Below are 14,812 nucleotides of genomic sequence, written 5' to 3' on the forward strand. Positions count from 1 at the left end.
ACTTTTTAATTTCATTGATTGGTGTTTTGGTAGCAAGCTTCTTGAGTTCATTGTATATTTTGGAAATCAGCCCTCTGTGAGATGTGGGGTTGGTGAAGATCTTTTCCCATTCTGTGAGCTGTTGTTTTGTCTTACTGACTGTGTCCTTTGCCTTACAGAAGCTTCTCAGTTTCAGGAGGTCCCATTTATTAATTGTAGATCTCAATGTCTGTGCTACTGGTGTTATGTTCAGGAAGCACTCTCCTGTACCAATTTGCTCAAGGGTATCTCCCACTTTCTCTTCTAGAAGGTTCAGTGTGGTTGGATTTATGTTGAGATCTTTGATCCATTTGGACTTAAGTTTTCTGCATGATGATATATATGGATCTATCTGCAATCATCTGCATGTCCGAATCCAGTCGTGCCAGCACCATTTGTTGAAGATGCTATTGTTTTTCCATTGTATAGATTTAGCTTCTTTGTCAAAAATCAGGTGTTCATGGGTGTGTGGGTTATATCAGGATTTTCAATTCGATTTCATTGGTCTATCTGTCTATTTTTGTGCCAATTCCAAGCTGTTTTCAGGACTATGGCTCTATATTAGAGCTTGAAGTCAGGGATGGTGATACCTCCAGAAGTTCCTTTATTATACAGGGTTGTTTTGGCTATCCTGGGTCTTTTGTTTTTCCTTATATAGTTGGGTATTGTTCTTTCAACATCTGTGAAGAGCTGTGTTGGGATTTTGATGGGTATTGCATTGAATCTGTAGATTGCTTTTGGCAAGATTGCCATTTTTATTATTTTGATCCTACCTATCCAAGAACATGGGAGATCTTTCCATTTTCTGGTATCTTCTTTAATTTCTTTCTTTAAAGGCTAAAAGTTCTTATTGTATAGGTCTTTCACTTTTTTGGTTACCATTACCACAAGATATTTTATGTTGTTTGTGCATATTGAGAAGGGTGATGTTTTTCTGATTTCTTTCTCATTGCATTTATCATCTGTATATAGTAGGGCTACTCATTTTTTTAGTTAATTTTGTATCCTGCTACCTTGCTGAAGGTTTTTATCAGCTGTAGGAGTCCCCTGGCAGAGTTTTTCAGGTCACTTATGTAGACTATCATATCATCTGCAAATAGCAAAAGTTTGACTTCTTCCTTTCCAATTTGTATCCCCTTGATCTCCTTTTCTTGTCTTATTGCTCTAGCTAGAACTTCAAGTACAATATTGAAGAGATATGGAGAAAGTGGGCAGCCTTGTCATGTTCCTGCTTTTAGAGGAATCGCTTTGAGTTTCTCTCCATCTAGTTTGATGTTGGCTGTTGGTTTGGTGTATATTGTTTTTTATCATGTTTAGGTATGTTCCTGTTATTCCTGATTTCTCCAAGATCTTTATCATGAAGGGATGTTGGGTTTTGTCAAAGGCTTTTTCAGTATCTAGTGAGATGATCATGTGTTTTTTCTTTTTCAGTTTGTTTATATGATGGATTTTCTTATGTTGAACCATCTTTGCATGCCTGGGATGAAGCCCACTTGATCACGGTGGATGATTTTTCTGATGTGTCCTTGGATTCCATTCGTCAATATTTTATTGAGTATTTTTGCATTGATGTTGATGAGGGATATTGGTCTGTAGTTCTCTTTTTTAATTGTATCTTTGTGTGGCTTGGGTATCAAAGTAATTGTAGCCTCGTAAAAAGAGTTTGGCAATGTCCCTTCTGTTTTTATTGTGTGGAAAAATTTGAGGAGTACTGGTATTAGCTCTTGTTTGAATTTCTGGTAGAAATTTGCAGTGAAGCTGTCTGGCCCTGGGCTTTTTTTTTTGGGGGGGGGGTTGATGACTGCTTCTATTTCATTAGGCGTTATAGCTCTATTTAAACTGCTTATCTGTTCTTGGTTTAATTTTGGTAAGTATATCGAGAGCCAATGTGTTGCATGTAAGGTTAAGATATCTTTATTCAGATAGACACCATCCAAAGGCAAGCCAGAGCATGCCAGGGACAGCAAGTCAGGCAGGCCAGAGAGAGGGCCCCCATGTGCCTTGCAGCCCCTTATAAAAACTTATCATGACCTCACCTTGACCACGCCCTGACAGGTGTCATCAGGCACACCTGTAGCCAGGCCTTAGGAGGCATGGTTATGGTGTCTCCCTACAGGTAAATGTTATCTATCCAGAAAATTGTCCATTCCCTTTAGATTTTTGAATTTTGTGGAGTACATGTTTTCAAAGTATGACCTGATGATTCTCTGGATATCCTCAGTGTCTATTGTTATATCCCCTTTTCATTCCTAATTTTGTTAATTAGCGCTAGTGCTGTCTATTTTGTTGATCTTCTCAAAGAACCAACTCTTTGTTTCATTGATTCTTTGTAATGTTTTCCTAGTTTCTACTTTATTAATTTCAGCCCTCAGTTTGATTATTTCCTGGCATCTACTCCTCCATGGTCAGTTTGCTTCTTTTTGTTCTAATGCTCTCAGTTGTTCTGTCAGTTCTCTAGTGTGACTATTCTCCAGTTTTTTCATGTGGTCACTTACTACTATGAACTTTTCTCTTAGCACTGCTTTCAAAGTGTCACATAAGTTTGGGTATGTTGTGTCTACACTCTCATTAAATTCTAGAAAGTCTTTAATTTCTTTTTTTATTTCTTCCTTGACCCAGGAATGGTGCAATTGGGTGTTATTCAATTTCTGTGAGTTTGTAGGTTTTCCGCAATTTGTATTGCTGTTGAATTCTAACTTTAAAGCATGGTGATCTGATAAGATACAAGGGGTTATTTCAATTTTTTGAGTCTGTGGAGGTTTGCCAAGTATGTGGTCAATTTTAGAGAAGGTTCCATGTGGCGCTGAGAAGAAGGTATATTCTTTTGTGTTTGGATGGAATGTTCTATAGATGTCTGTAAATCCCAACTGGGTTATAACTTCTGTTAGATCCTTTGTTTCTTTGTTAAGTTTCTGTCTGGTGGTCCTGTCTAGTGGTGAAAGTGGGGTATTGACGTTTCTTACTATAAGTGTGTGAGGTTTTATATGTGGTTTGAGCTTTAGTAATGTTTCTTTTACAAATATGAGTGCCTTCGTATTTGGGGCATAGATGTTCAGGATTGAGACTTCATCTTGATGGACTTTTCCTGTGATGAGTATGAAATGCCCTTCTTCATTTCTTTTGATTGATTTTAGTTTGAAGTCTAATTTGTTAGATATTAGGATTGTTACACCAGCTTGTTTCTTGGGTCCATTTGATTGGAAAATCTTTTCCCAACCCTTTACTCAGGTAACGCCTGACTTTAAAGTTGAGGTGTGTTTCTTGTATACAGCAGAAGGATGGATTCTGTCTTCGTATCCATTCTGTTAGCCTGTATCTTTTTATAGGCAGGTTAAGGCCATTGACATTGAGGGATATTAATGTCCATTGATTGTTGGTTCTTGTTTGTTTTGGATTCATTGTTGGTGGTGTCACTGTGTGTGGATTTTGCCCTCCTGTTTCTTTTCGTGTTTGGTAAAGTTGCATTATCTATTGCCTATTTTTTTGTGAGTGTAGTTATCTTCCTTGGGTTGGAGTTTTCCTTCCAGAACTTTCTATAGTGCTGGATTTGTGAATATGTGTTGTTTAAATCTGTTTTTGTCGTGGAATATCTTGTTTTCTCCATCTATAGTGATTGAAAGCTTTGCTGGGTACAGTAGTCTGGGTTGGCATCCATGTTCCCTTAGTGTTTGTAGGACATCTATCCAGGACCTTTTGAATTTCAAAGTTTCCATTGAGAAGTCAGGTGTAATTTCGATAGGTCTGCCTTTATATGTTGCTTCGCCTTTTTCCTTTGCTGCTCTTAATATTTTTCTCTTTATTCTGTAGGTTTAGTGTTTTGATTATTATGTGTTGAGGGGACTTCTTTTTGTGGTCCAGTCTTTTGGTGTTTTGTAAGCTTCTTGTACTTTCATAGGCATATCCATCCTTAGGTTGGGGAAGTTTTCTTCTATGATTTTGTTGAATATGTTTTCTGTACCTTCTTCACCTTAGTCTATACCTATTATTCTTAGGATCGGCCTTTTCGTGGTGTCCCATATTTCCTGGATATTTTGTGTTAGGGATTTGTTGGACTTGAGATTTTCTTTTCTTTTTTTAATTTAAAAATATTTTTTATTTTATATTCCAATCCATTATATTTCCCTCCCCCCTTCTCTCACCTCCCCACTACCCTGACTTCCACCCTTCCCAAACCCCATCCACTCCTCAGAGGGGCTAATGCCTTTCTTGGGGAATCAACAAAGTCTGGCTTACCAAGTTGAGACAGGACCAAGCTCCTCCCCTCTGCATCAAGTTTGAGCAAGGTATTCCTGTGTAATTTCTTTTTTTTTCAAACTTTTTTTATTTGAATTAGAAACAGGATTGTTTTACATGACAATCCCATTTCCCTTCTCCCACCCGTCCTCCCCTACGAATTCTTTTTTCGATGTATATCCTCTAGTGAGTCTTCAACAACTGAGATTCTGTCTTCCATCTCTTGTATTCTATTGGTTATACTCACATCCTTAGGTCCTGATTGTTTATCCAGGCTTTCTATTTCCAACATCCCCTCATTCTGTGTTTTCTTTATTGTTTTTATTTCAGCTTTCATACCTTGAACTATTTCGAATGCTTCTTTCACTTGTTTGGTTGTTTTTTCTTGGCTTTCTTTAGAGTCTTTAAGAGAATTACTTATTTCTTGAATTTTTGTTTGTTTTTTCTTCTATTTCTTTAAGAGATTTTCTTGTTTCCTCTTTAAGGGTCTCAAGCATCTTCATATAGTAGATTTTCTTCTTCTTCCTCTGTGTTGTGCTTTTCAGATCTTACAGGTGTGGAGTCCCTAGACTCTGGGGGTGTCATATTGGTCTTTCTGTTGTTGAGTGTGTTCTTATTCTGTCTTCTTCTCATCTCTTCTTCCAGTGGGTGCAGGTGGGGTCTCTCTATCTCTGCTTGTCACCCAGTGGTGTGTGTGGGCCAAGACTTCAATGTCTGCAGCTCTGGATGGTCTTGCCTTTCCTGGTAGTCTCCTCACTCAGCAGGGGTCTGAGCAGCAGAGGGGGAAGGAAGAGTGAGTTGTTTCTGGACTCAGGGAGATCCTCCCTGTCTGGGTAGGTCCACTCTATGCCAGGCTCAGGCCCAGAGAGATCCGGGGGTGGGGGGTGAAGCTGGGAATTCGGCAGGAGTTGGGCAGGAGCAGAAGGTACACTCAACTCAGGAGAGGTCGGGCCAACGGAGGAGCCTTCTTTAACCCTCTAATGTGATAGTATATCACATATGACAGGGCATTAAGCTCCAGATGTGGTCCCAAGAATATCCACTCTTACCAACATCAGTTCCTATCTGACAGTTCTAAAACTTCTAAGGGGTCTTACAGTGTGGTCTTTGGCAACTGCCCTTCCCCCTTCAGAAAGCAACTCAAACCTTTTATGCTTCAAGATTCTACAACCCTATGACAGACCAACAATGCCACCCAGTCCCATTTTTTTTTCTCTATCTTAAACCCCATCTAAAGAAGAAGACCTTACTATCTTGTCAGTCATTGTCCTTGTGGCTCTGCCAGTAGGAAATGTAGACAGAAAGGCCAAGAATAAAAAAAGCCCTCACCTTTTAACAATTGCAACCTATCTACTTGGGGACTGTCTCAGGAATGGATGATGTCTTATCCAAACATTTATGTCATAAATCCTGATACTCACAGGGCCTCACTCAAGTGACCAAGAGGACAAATGCTGCTGTAAATGTATTACTTATCAGGACGATGAGATAGATGCTTCCCCTCTTTACAGATATGACCCATAAGACCAAATAACTTCCCCAAACTGATTCTAAACAAAAAACAACAAAAAACCCCTTCTATCTCAAGGGGATGGTTATCTCTGAGAATTTGCTTTCTTTGTTTCTGTGGTTCCTGTAACATGCTTTCTTTAAAAATCGCTTATATCTAGTTTGGTAATGCTTTTATGGGAAAACATAATTTTATAATCTATCCAGTGATGATGTAAATCACAGATACTGATAGGCACCCTACTGGGACATTGTCTGAGCCTTACCTGACAGACACCTCAGGATGTCTTACCCAGGAAGTAAGAGAACAGCAAAGAGGGTGTTGACAGTACTGGCACCATCTGGTCCTGCTCTCCACCTTCCCCCTTCTCCTGCTGTGGGATCATAGGTCAGTTGGTGTCATCTCCTCAGATGGGTTGTTGTTCTTATCTGGGCTCTGGATCCCCTTTGGTTTGGTCACCTGCCCATTTGTTTAATCTGAGTTGGTTTATTAAAGATCCTAATTTGACATATACCTTTTTGTTTGTCTGCTTTCAAAATATCTGGTTTAAGGCATCTAGTTTGTTTGCTTTGAGAGCATTTTGATCTAGACACATGGTTTGGCCTAGACACATTTGTTGGTTTGCTTTTGGATCTCTAAAGGCATTTGGGTTGTTCTTTTGTTTACATTTCAGGCTTGGTGGAACACAAATCAAGCGATTCATTAACCACATGGAGTTTATTGAATGAAAGGGAAAAAGAGAAGAGGGAAGAGTGAGAGATAGAAAGAAGCAGAGAAGGGAGAGCGAGAGAGGAGAGAGAGAGGAGGGAGAAGAAGGGAGAGAGAGAGAACGTGGAGGTGCTCCCTTGAAAGGGGGAGCTTGCACATGTGAACTGAATCCTTATGCAGCCCCGTAACTCGTGATGTAGCCATGATGTGGCCACACAACACAGAGCCCTTTGAGCTGCCTAAGTATCTAGGGAGACTCTGTCTCAAACAAACAAGATTCTACCTCATCCCAATCTAGCACACCTGAGGAACAAACCTTGAAAAGGGAGTCTTTAGGGGCATGTAAGGCCTAAACAAGTGTTTGAGAGGCTGATGAAGTGTTACAGAAGTCAATTTGAGAAAATGCTTCTAAGGCTGGAGAGCTGGCTCAGCAATTAGAAAACATGTCCTTGAAGAAGACAAGAGTTTGAATCCTGCACCCACCAGTGTCTCATAACCATCCATAATTCCAGTTCAGGGGGATTTGACAAGCTCTTCTGAAATATGCAGGTACTAAATGCACACAATTATGTATACATAGATACATTCAGGCCAAACACTCATACATATACAATATAATTTTAAAAAGCAAGTATTCCTAGTTGTAGTGACCGGCTTCCTTGATTGGATCTACCCAGTGTGTCACTTGTGTCTCCTTTTAACTTAATATTTATCCATCCTTCACAGAATGAGGAGAAACCCGTGCAAATGATGTTTAAGAAGTCTACCTTTAAAATGACCTACATTGGAGAGATATCCACCAAGATTCCGTTGCTTCCCTATGTCGGCAATGAGCTGAACATGATCTCCATGCTTGAATAATGTCCCCCTACCTCTGTGCTGAGCACCCCTTCATTTTCTTCATCCAGCACTGCAAGACCAAGAGGATTGTGTTCTGTGGCCAGTTCTCCTCTCCTTGAGAAAGGGTGCTCCTGTGTCAGCCAACCGCGTTTGTCCAGTTTCTCTCCCAGGATCCATGATTTGTCTGTGGATTAATAAATGTTGTGACAAGCCTGTGCTTTGTGGCACACACCTGTAAATCTAGCACTTAGCTGATAAAGATGAAGCAATCAGAATTCAAGCAAAGTCAGCCTTAGCAAATTCAAAGCAAGCCTGGTCTACACTAGACCATTAAAAATAAAAACAAAACAAATCCAGATGAAATGAAAAGGAAATACCTGGAGTCTGGATGCTTTAAAAAAAAAAAAGTGTTTAGTTCAGGGTTCTGGAAGTTGCAGAACATAGTTGGGTCTTCTGTGCCATTCCAGTGATGCCCCTGGCAGATGGTATTGCAACAATATGTGAGGTTCAGATTTGTTACTAACAAGCCATTCTCACAGCACCAATCAAGTCCCTTTATACCTACATTAATCCTTTCCTAGACCATGACCTTCATGACCAAAGTGATTTTCCTGCCACATGGGAGAGTACACCTCAGCCTGTGTACCCTCAGGATAAACTACATCCAAGTCAGCACCTTTTATCCTCTCTGTAACACTCCTGTGTTTTAGTTTTTTTTTGGCTAGCTAGTTATTTATTTTTTTCAGTACTGGAGATTTACCATGGGGCCTTACACATACTAGGCATGTGCTCTACACTCAACTATATCTACAATCACCTTTAAAAAATGTTTTTTTCTTTCCTTGAGAAAGGGTCTCACTGAGTTCCCCAGACTGACCTTAGACTCTTTCTGTAGCTCAAGTACATCTTAAATTTGAGACTTTTCTATCTCAGCCTCATGTGTAGCTAGGACGACAGGTCTTTGCCACCATGTCTAATGTTTTGGTTTTGTAAAGCATTTTGGACAAGGGGATTCTGGGTAGAGTAACTATTTTACAAGGCAATTCTGCTGCAGGGAGTGCCTTTGAGATCTACAAACCCAAGGTCCACTTCCCACGGCCTTCTAACAGTCCCCAACAGTCCCCTGATGTACCTGGTTGAGCACTCAGGCCCTGAGGAAGAAGGGCAGCCCTGAAGACCTGCTGCCCAAGCCTGAGGCAGCCTTCAATTGTAACTCTACTCCTATCTGCTGCTTTTTTGACTTCTACCACCCCATCCCACATTTAGAGGACTCCTGACACATAAGCTAATTAGTATTAAGTTAACTACATGGCAGAGGACCCTTCCTCCTGTTCTACCTACCCCCCCCCCCACTGCACTCAGCTTTAAAAAAATTTCTGTAGCAGCAAGGGATTCCCTTTGTTCCAGAGGACTGAAGGCTTTCTCTCTTTAGATCCCCATCTCTCTCTCTCTCTCTCTCTCTCTCTCTCTCTCTCTCTCTCTCCATGTGCGTATGTGTGTGCCTCTGATGTGATGCTAATTCCTCCCCTATAAATCTCTCAAATGAAGGATGACCTGTTTCATTGGCTTTCATTTGAACCTACAAATATTCCTCCAACCCTCACCCAGAAATTATATAACAGCCCAACTGTATTGCAATGTCTCCTTGGCTCCCACTCTTCAGGTATTTGCATCTGGGACACAGGGCAAGCCTTGCAGTCAGAGTGAAGCTGCAATTAAATTCTCACATGGACTCTGAGTGTGGTAGTCTGGCACAAACCACCTAGACTGTGCAGAGAAACACTTTAACTCCTTAACGCTAGTGTTTGGACATGTACTGTTCTTCAAGGGTCCATGTGTTAAAGATTCAGTCTCAAACAAGGCCCCTGTGGGAGGTATTTAAACATTTAGGAGGTGGGGCCTAGTAGAAGAAACTTAGATAACTTGGGCATGCACTTGGAGTGATGGTGCATCTTGCCTTCCCTCGCTCCTGCCCCGAGTTCTTTCTCCCTCTTCTCCACACCCCCCCCCAGATGAGATAGGCAGCTTCCTCTACCTTGTGTTGCATCATGATTCTCTGTTTGAACTTATCATAGACTGAGACCTCTAAACCATGAACCAGAATAAATGTTCTTCCTTATGATGTGACTGTCTCAGGTATTTCATTACAGTGACAGGATGCTAACTAATGCACTTATATACAGTAATCCCTGCCTTGACAATCCAAGGATCACATAAAAGTGTGAGTTTATCCCAGGAATATAAAATTGATCTAACATGATGAAATCAATGCCATATTTCTGTTTTACTGAATAAAAGCTCAAATCGTTTGGTTAACTTAACTGATGCCAAATAGCTTTCTCACCCTAAAGAACTCTTCGGCTCACACACACACACACACACACACACACACACACACACACACACACACACACACCTTGTTTTACTTTAAGTAGAAGTTAATACTATAGCTGCTTTACCCACTTGTGTTCCTCCAGCGTGACAGAAGTGACATTCCTTTAGGATTTCCCAAGATGAGGACCTTCACACACCCCTGACACATCAAGGATGACTCCCAGGATGTGCTTCTGATGTTCCTACTTGAGTGCCCACATCCATCTACAGTTTCTGGGTGACCTCCCTCTTTCTCCAAGCAGAGCAACATAGACTTTGGTGATACATGGGTTCGAACTGCATCTTGACTTTTTGATCATCTACTCCGGTGCCAATGGCATCACTTCGTATATTACAGGGCTGTGTGCTGATGAACTTGTCATCTTCGGCTTTAGCTGAAGAAATGAAACAATGAAAACCCATCTGGACTAGATTTCAGCAGTACTGCACAATAAGTAGGATTGTGTCATCAATGCCTTTTGAAAGCCTTTGGTGTGACTCTTATACTGGAAGACTCTCAAAGAAGGTAGATTGCACCTGATTTGGATTTAAGAGCAGTGCAGAGGGAGAAAGAGAGGAGAGAGGGGAGGAGAGATAGGCCAGGTTGCATGGGGCTAATGGTAAACACTGGGAGAGGGAAGAGATGGAGATGCAAGGTGGGTGTGGAGAAAATGAAGATTTGCTGTTCTGCACAAGATTAGCCAGGAGGGCAACTAGTGACATGAATATTCAGCTTTGTTTCTTCTGTCACAGATGAGTGAGTTCTGCATGGTGTACCCTTATTGATTCCTTTCCAGAGGCCCACTGGCTTCCCTCTCATATTTTGGCCTTTTTAGTTAAAAAAAATCAAAACCAGAACCATCTTTCATGTTGGAGATTAAGCTCACTGATAGATCATTAGCCTGTCTTGTGCAAGGCACCGAGTCTGAATATGAGCCTGGCTTGTGCAAGGCACTGAGTGTGAACACTAGCCAGGCTTGTGCAAGGCACCGAGTCTAAACTCCAGCACTGCAACAAACAGCCCCCTCCCCAAGTCTTTCACTTTTCTTCTTCACAAGCCTCATTGTTCAACCTTGAAACCTGTTTCTGCGCTCTGTTGATCTTAAATCACATGCTTTCCATTGGCTGTGCTGTGCTCCTGGCCCATGTACACCTTTCCGGGTCCCCAGTACGCTCTCAAAGGATGGAATTCCCCGGGAATGAAAGGGTCTCTTCTCATAGCTCTCCATCGTCACAGCCTCCAAGCAATTCCTTTCGCTTTAGAAGCGTGTAGAACAGGGATGCTAACAGCTCTCGGGGTCTCTTCTCTAGGACTGAGTTCCTTCTTACATTTGTACATCCCCTGGTCATCTTTGGATTCAGGTTCAGTTGGGATGCCTGTGGATCTCTGGAGGGAGTTCTCCTTAGTCACGGGAAGTCATTTTCCTCATGTATATTTCTGGATGATCCATGGTACCCTCGAATTATGAATATAGCCTGGAGCTGATATTAAAGTTTTATGCCCCTACCTGCTAACCTGAGGTGACAGGTTACTGGCTAAGTAATCTGTTGTGACCATATTATAGCCAAAACACAGATTTGTAACTGGGATAAGTTAGTTTGCAATGTCCATCACAACAGAAGCAATGAGCAGAGACAGAGACCAACTTTTACATTTTGCTTTATTCAGAGAGCCAGTTATCTGAGAAGCCAAGGGAAAATCTGACTTCATTAAGATATCCTGCTAGGACTTTTTCCATTTTATTTTATGTGTAGAAATTTATTTTGCCTGAATACATGTCTGTGTATCATGTGCATGCAGTGCCCAAGGAAGCCAGAGAAGGGCATCAGATCCACTGGACCTGAAGTAATAGGCAGTGGTGAGTAGACAGCCACGTGGGTGCTGGTAATTGAACCTGGCCCTCTGCAAGAACAACCAGTATTCTTAACCCACCAGCCATCTCTCCAGCCCCTATTCTTAGGCATTTCCCCTTAATATCATCTCTCTTTGTGTAGTGAGAGGGTTCACATTCACTAAGACCATGGAGTCTCACATGTCCCCCTGGGTCACCTTCTGATTACATCCAGATTAACTGAGAACAGCAAACTGTTAGTAACGTGTACATACTGGACTCCTTACGTTGTATACAGGCAGCTCCATTTTTACAACTTCATGTACAAGTGTTCTTTTAATATAGAATATAAGCTGGCTCTGTTCCTTTCTAAAATACAAAATACAAATGCTCTCTTAAAGCATAGTCTAAAACACCCCCAGTATGTCGCAGATGGATAATTTGTATCTTTCAATTTAATGAATAAGAAAAAATTCATAGGCCTTATGAGTTTTGTTAGCTATAATTAATTTACCAAGTTGAAAGGTTCAGGCATTATGCTGGCCTGCCCCTGTTACCTGGTGGAATCCACTCAGGCAATACCCTGGTCAGCCCAAGGTTCCATGGGAAAGAAGTCTGCACGCAGGTGCAGAGGACCCCTTAAAAGATAGGCCCCTGCCCCTGCTCTCTCTCTGTCTCTCTCTCCCCCTCTCTCTCTCCCCCTGTCTCTCTCTCTCTCTCTCTCTCTCTGTTTCTCTCTGTTCCCGTTCTCTGTCCCGCTCTCTGTGCTATTCTGTCCCCCACCTATGCTCTCGCTCTGTCTCTCTATGGCGACCGGCCATGGCGGTCAGCCATTACCCTGTTCCTCTTCTTAGTCTCCCCATTCTACCGGGCCTTATAATAAACTTATAGTCTTATGTCTGTCTCAGCAATTTCTCTTTTCTTCTTTTTAAACAAAACAATAACACAAGTGTCTTAGTTTCTTTCCTTTATCTGTGATGCAACACCCAGACAAGAGTGATGAAGAGTCTGTTTTCAACTCACACTTCCTGGTTACAGTCCATTCTAGTGTGTGGGTTCTCAAGTCAGATGATGGATGGTAGAGCATTGTCCATACCCTGGCTGAAAGGTTCAGGCATTATGCTGTCCTGCCCCTATTTACCTGGTGGAACAGGCAGTACCCTGTTGATGGAGATGAAGATAAGCCAGCCCCAAGAACATGAGTATGGGGGAGCTGGCCCCACTGCTCATCTGCCATATTGTGGCTTGGGGGAAGGAGAAGTGCCTGCCACCCCACAAACTCTATCCCTCACCTCCTTTGGCAGGTGGGAGAGTTGGCCCTGAGACCATAAGAACTGGAGAACTGGCCCTGCTCCTCACTGGCTGCAGCTCTCAGGAGAAACAGGCCTTGCACCTTGCCTGGATAGCACAATAGAGATGACCCTTTGGCAGAGGTATGCATGAGCCAGTTCTGCAGGCAGGCAAGTGGGAGAGTAGACCCCACCCCCTTGCCTGTCATGTGGTGATGAGGGCAAAGGAAAAGATGCCAACTTCACCTCACTCCTCACCATGTGTGGCAAGCAATAGAGTTGACTCTTCCCCTCATCAGCTGCAGCACTCAGGAGAGTGGCCTCTGCTCGTTGTGGGATATTTGTACACTGTGTGAAGAAGCTTTGATGTAATTGGTGTAATAAAGAGCTGAATGGCCAATAATTAGGCAGGGAGTATAAGCAGGATTGTTACTCTAAATCTTTCTGCCAAAAGCTGCCTGAGCCCCACCACCACGTGTATGCTTTACGCCAGTTGCCCGCCCGAGTTAGGCCCAAATAAATACACAGAATGTTGTATTAGGTTTAAAGCTGCTTGGCCAATGACTAGGATTCTCATCTGTTAGCTCAGTCTCAATTATCATACATCTATACAGTTTATAAGACTTATCTTATCGGACGCCTTATTGGCGTCCCTCCTTGCTGGTGGATCACATCCTGCTGCTGGAGGAGGCGAAGGGGAAAGAGGGAACTTCCAGTTTCTCCTCTCTTAAATAGGAGTCTCCTTGCTATGTCACTTCCTGCCTGGATCACCACTTCTCTACTACATTTCCCAGAATCCTCTTTGACTCCTAGGTCCCTTCTACTTGCTGTCTCATTGGCCAAACAGTATTTTATTTATCAATCAATAAGATAAACATACACAGTACATTCCCCATCACAGGATTTTCTAGGTGCACAAAGTATGCCAGCGAGATGTCAATGAGACATGGAGGGAGTCGGATATACAGAATGAAAGAAAGCCAAAAGCCATAGAGACCTGGGGGCAGACCAAACCATCCAGCCTCTGCCACCATTGGAGTGTTGGACCTGCCTGCACCCACTGAGAGAGAGCCTTGGACCCATACCACCAGGAGAGGGACCTGTACCCACTGGAGGAAGGGATGGGAAAAGACAGTATAAGAACACATTCAACAACAGAAAGACCAATATGACACCACCAGAGTCTAGGGATTCTATACCAGCAAGACCTGAACAGCCCAATGCAGATGAAGCAGAAGAGAATGACCTTAAAAACAACTTCATGGGGATGATAGAGGCCCTCAAAGAGGAAATAAGAAAATCTCTTAAAGAAATGGAAGAAAAAAACAAACAAAAATGCAAGAAATGGAGGAAAAGACAAACCAAAAAATTCAAGAAATAAACAAATCTCTTAAAGAAAGCAAGGAAAACCAAGAAAACACAAACAGGTGAAGGAAACACTTAAAACAGTTCAAGACTTGAAAGCTGAAATAGACACAATAGAAAAAAGACACAAACTGAGGGAATGCTGGAAATAGAAAATCTGGGTAAGTGAACAGGAACTACAGATGCAAGCATAACCAGCAGGATACAAGAGATGGAAGAGAGACTCTCAGGTGTTAAAGATGAACTAGAAGAAATAGATTCATCGACCAAAGAAAATCTTAAGTCCAACAAATCCCTAACACAAAATATCTAGGAAATATGAGACACCATGAAAAGACCAAACCTAACAATAGGTATAGAAGAAGGCGAAGAAACCCAGCTCAAAGGTGCAGAAAACATATTCAACAAAATCATAGAAGAAAACTTTCCCAACATGAAGAAAGATATTCCTATGAAAGTACAAGAAGCTTAGAGAACACCAAATAGAGTGGACCACAAAAAATGTCCCATCACCACATAATAATCAAAACACCAAATATACAGAATAAAGAAAAAATATTAAGAGCTGCAAAGGAAAGGCCAAGTAACATATAAAGGCAGACTATCACAATTACACCTGACTTATCAATGGAAACTCTGAAACC

This window comes from Cricetulus griseus, chromosome 3 (assembly GCF_003668045.3).
Source record: "Cricetulus griseus strain 17A/GY chromosome 3, alternate assembly CriGri-PICRH-1.0, whole genome shotgun sequence".
NCBI classification, from domain to species: domain Eukaryota; kingdom Metazoa; phylum Chordata; class Mammalia; order Rodentia; family Cricetidae; genus Cricetulus; species Cricetulus griseus.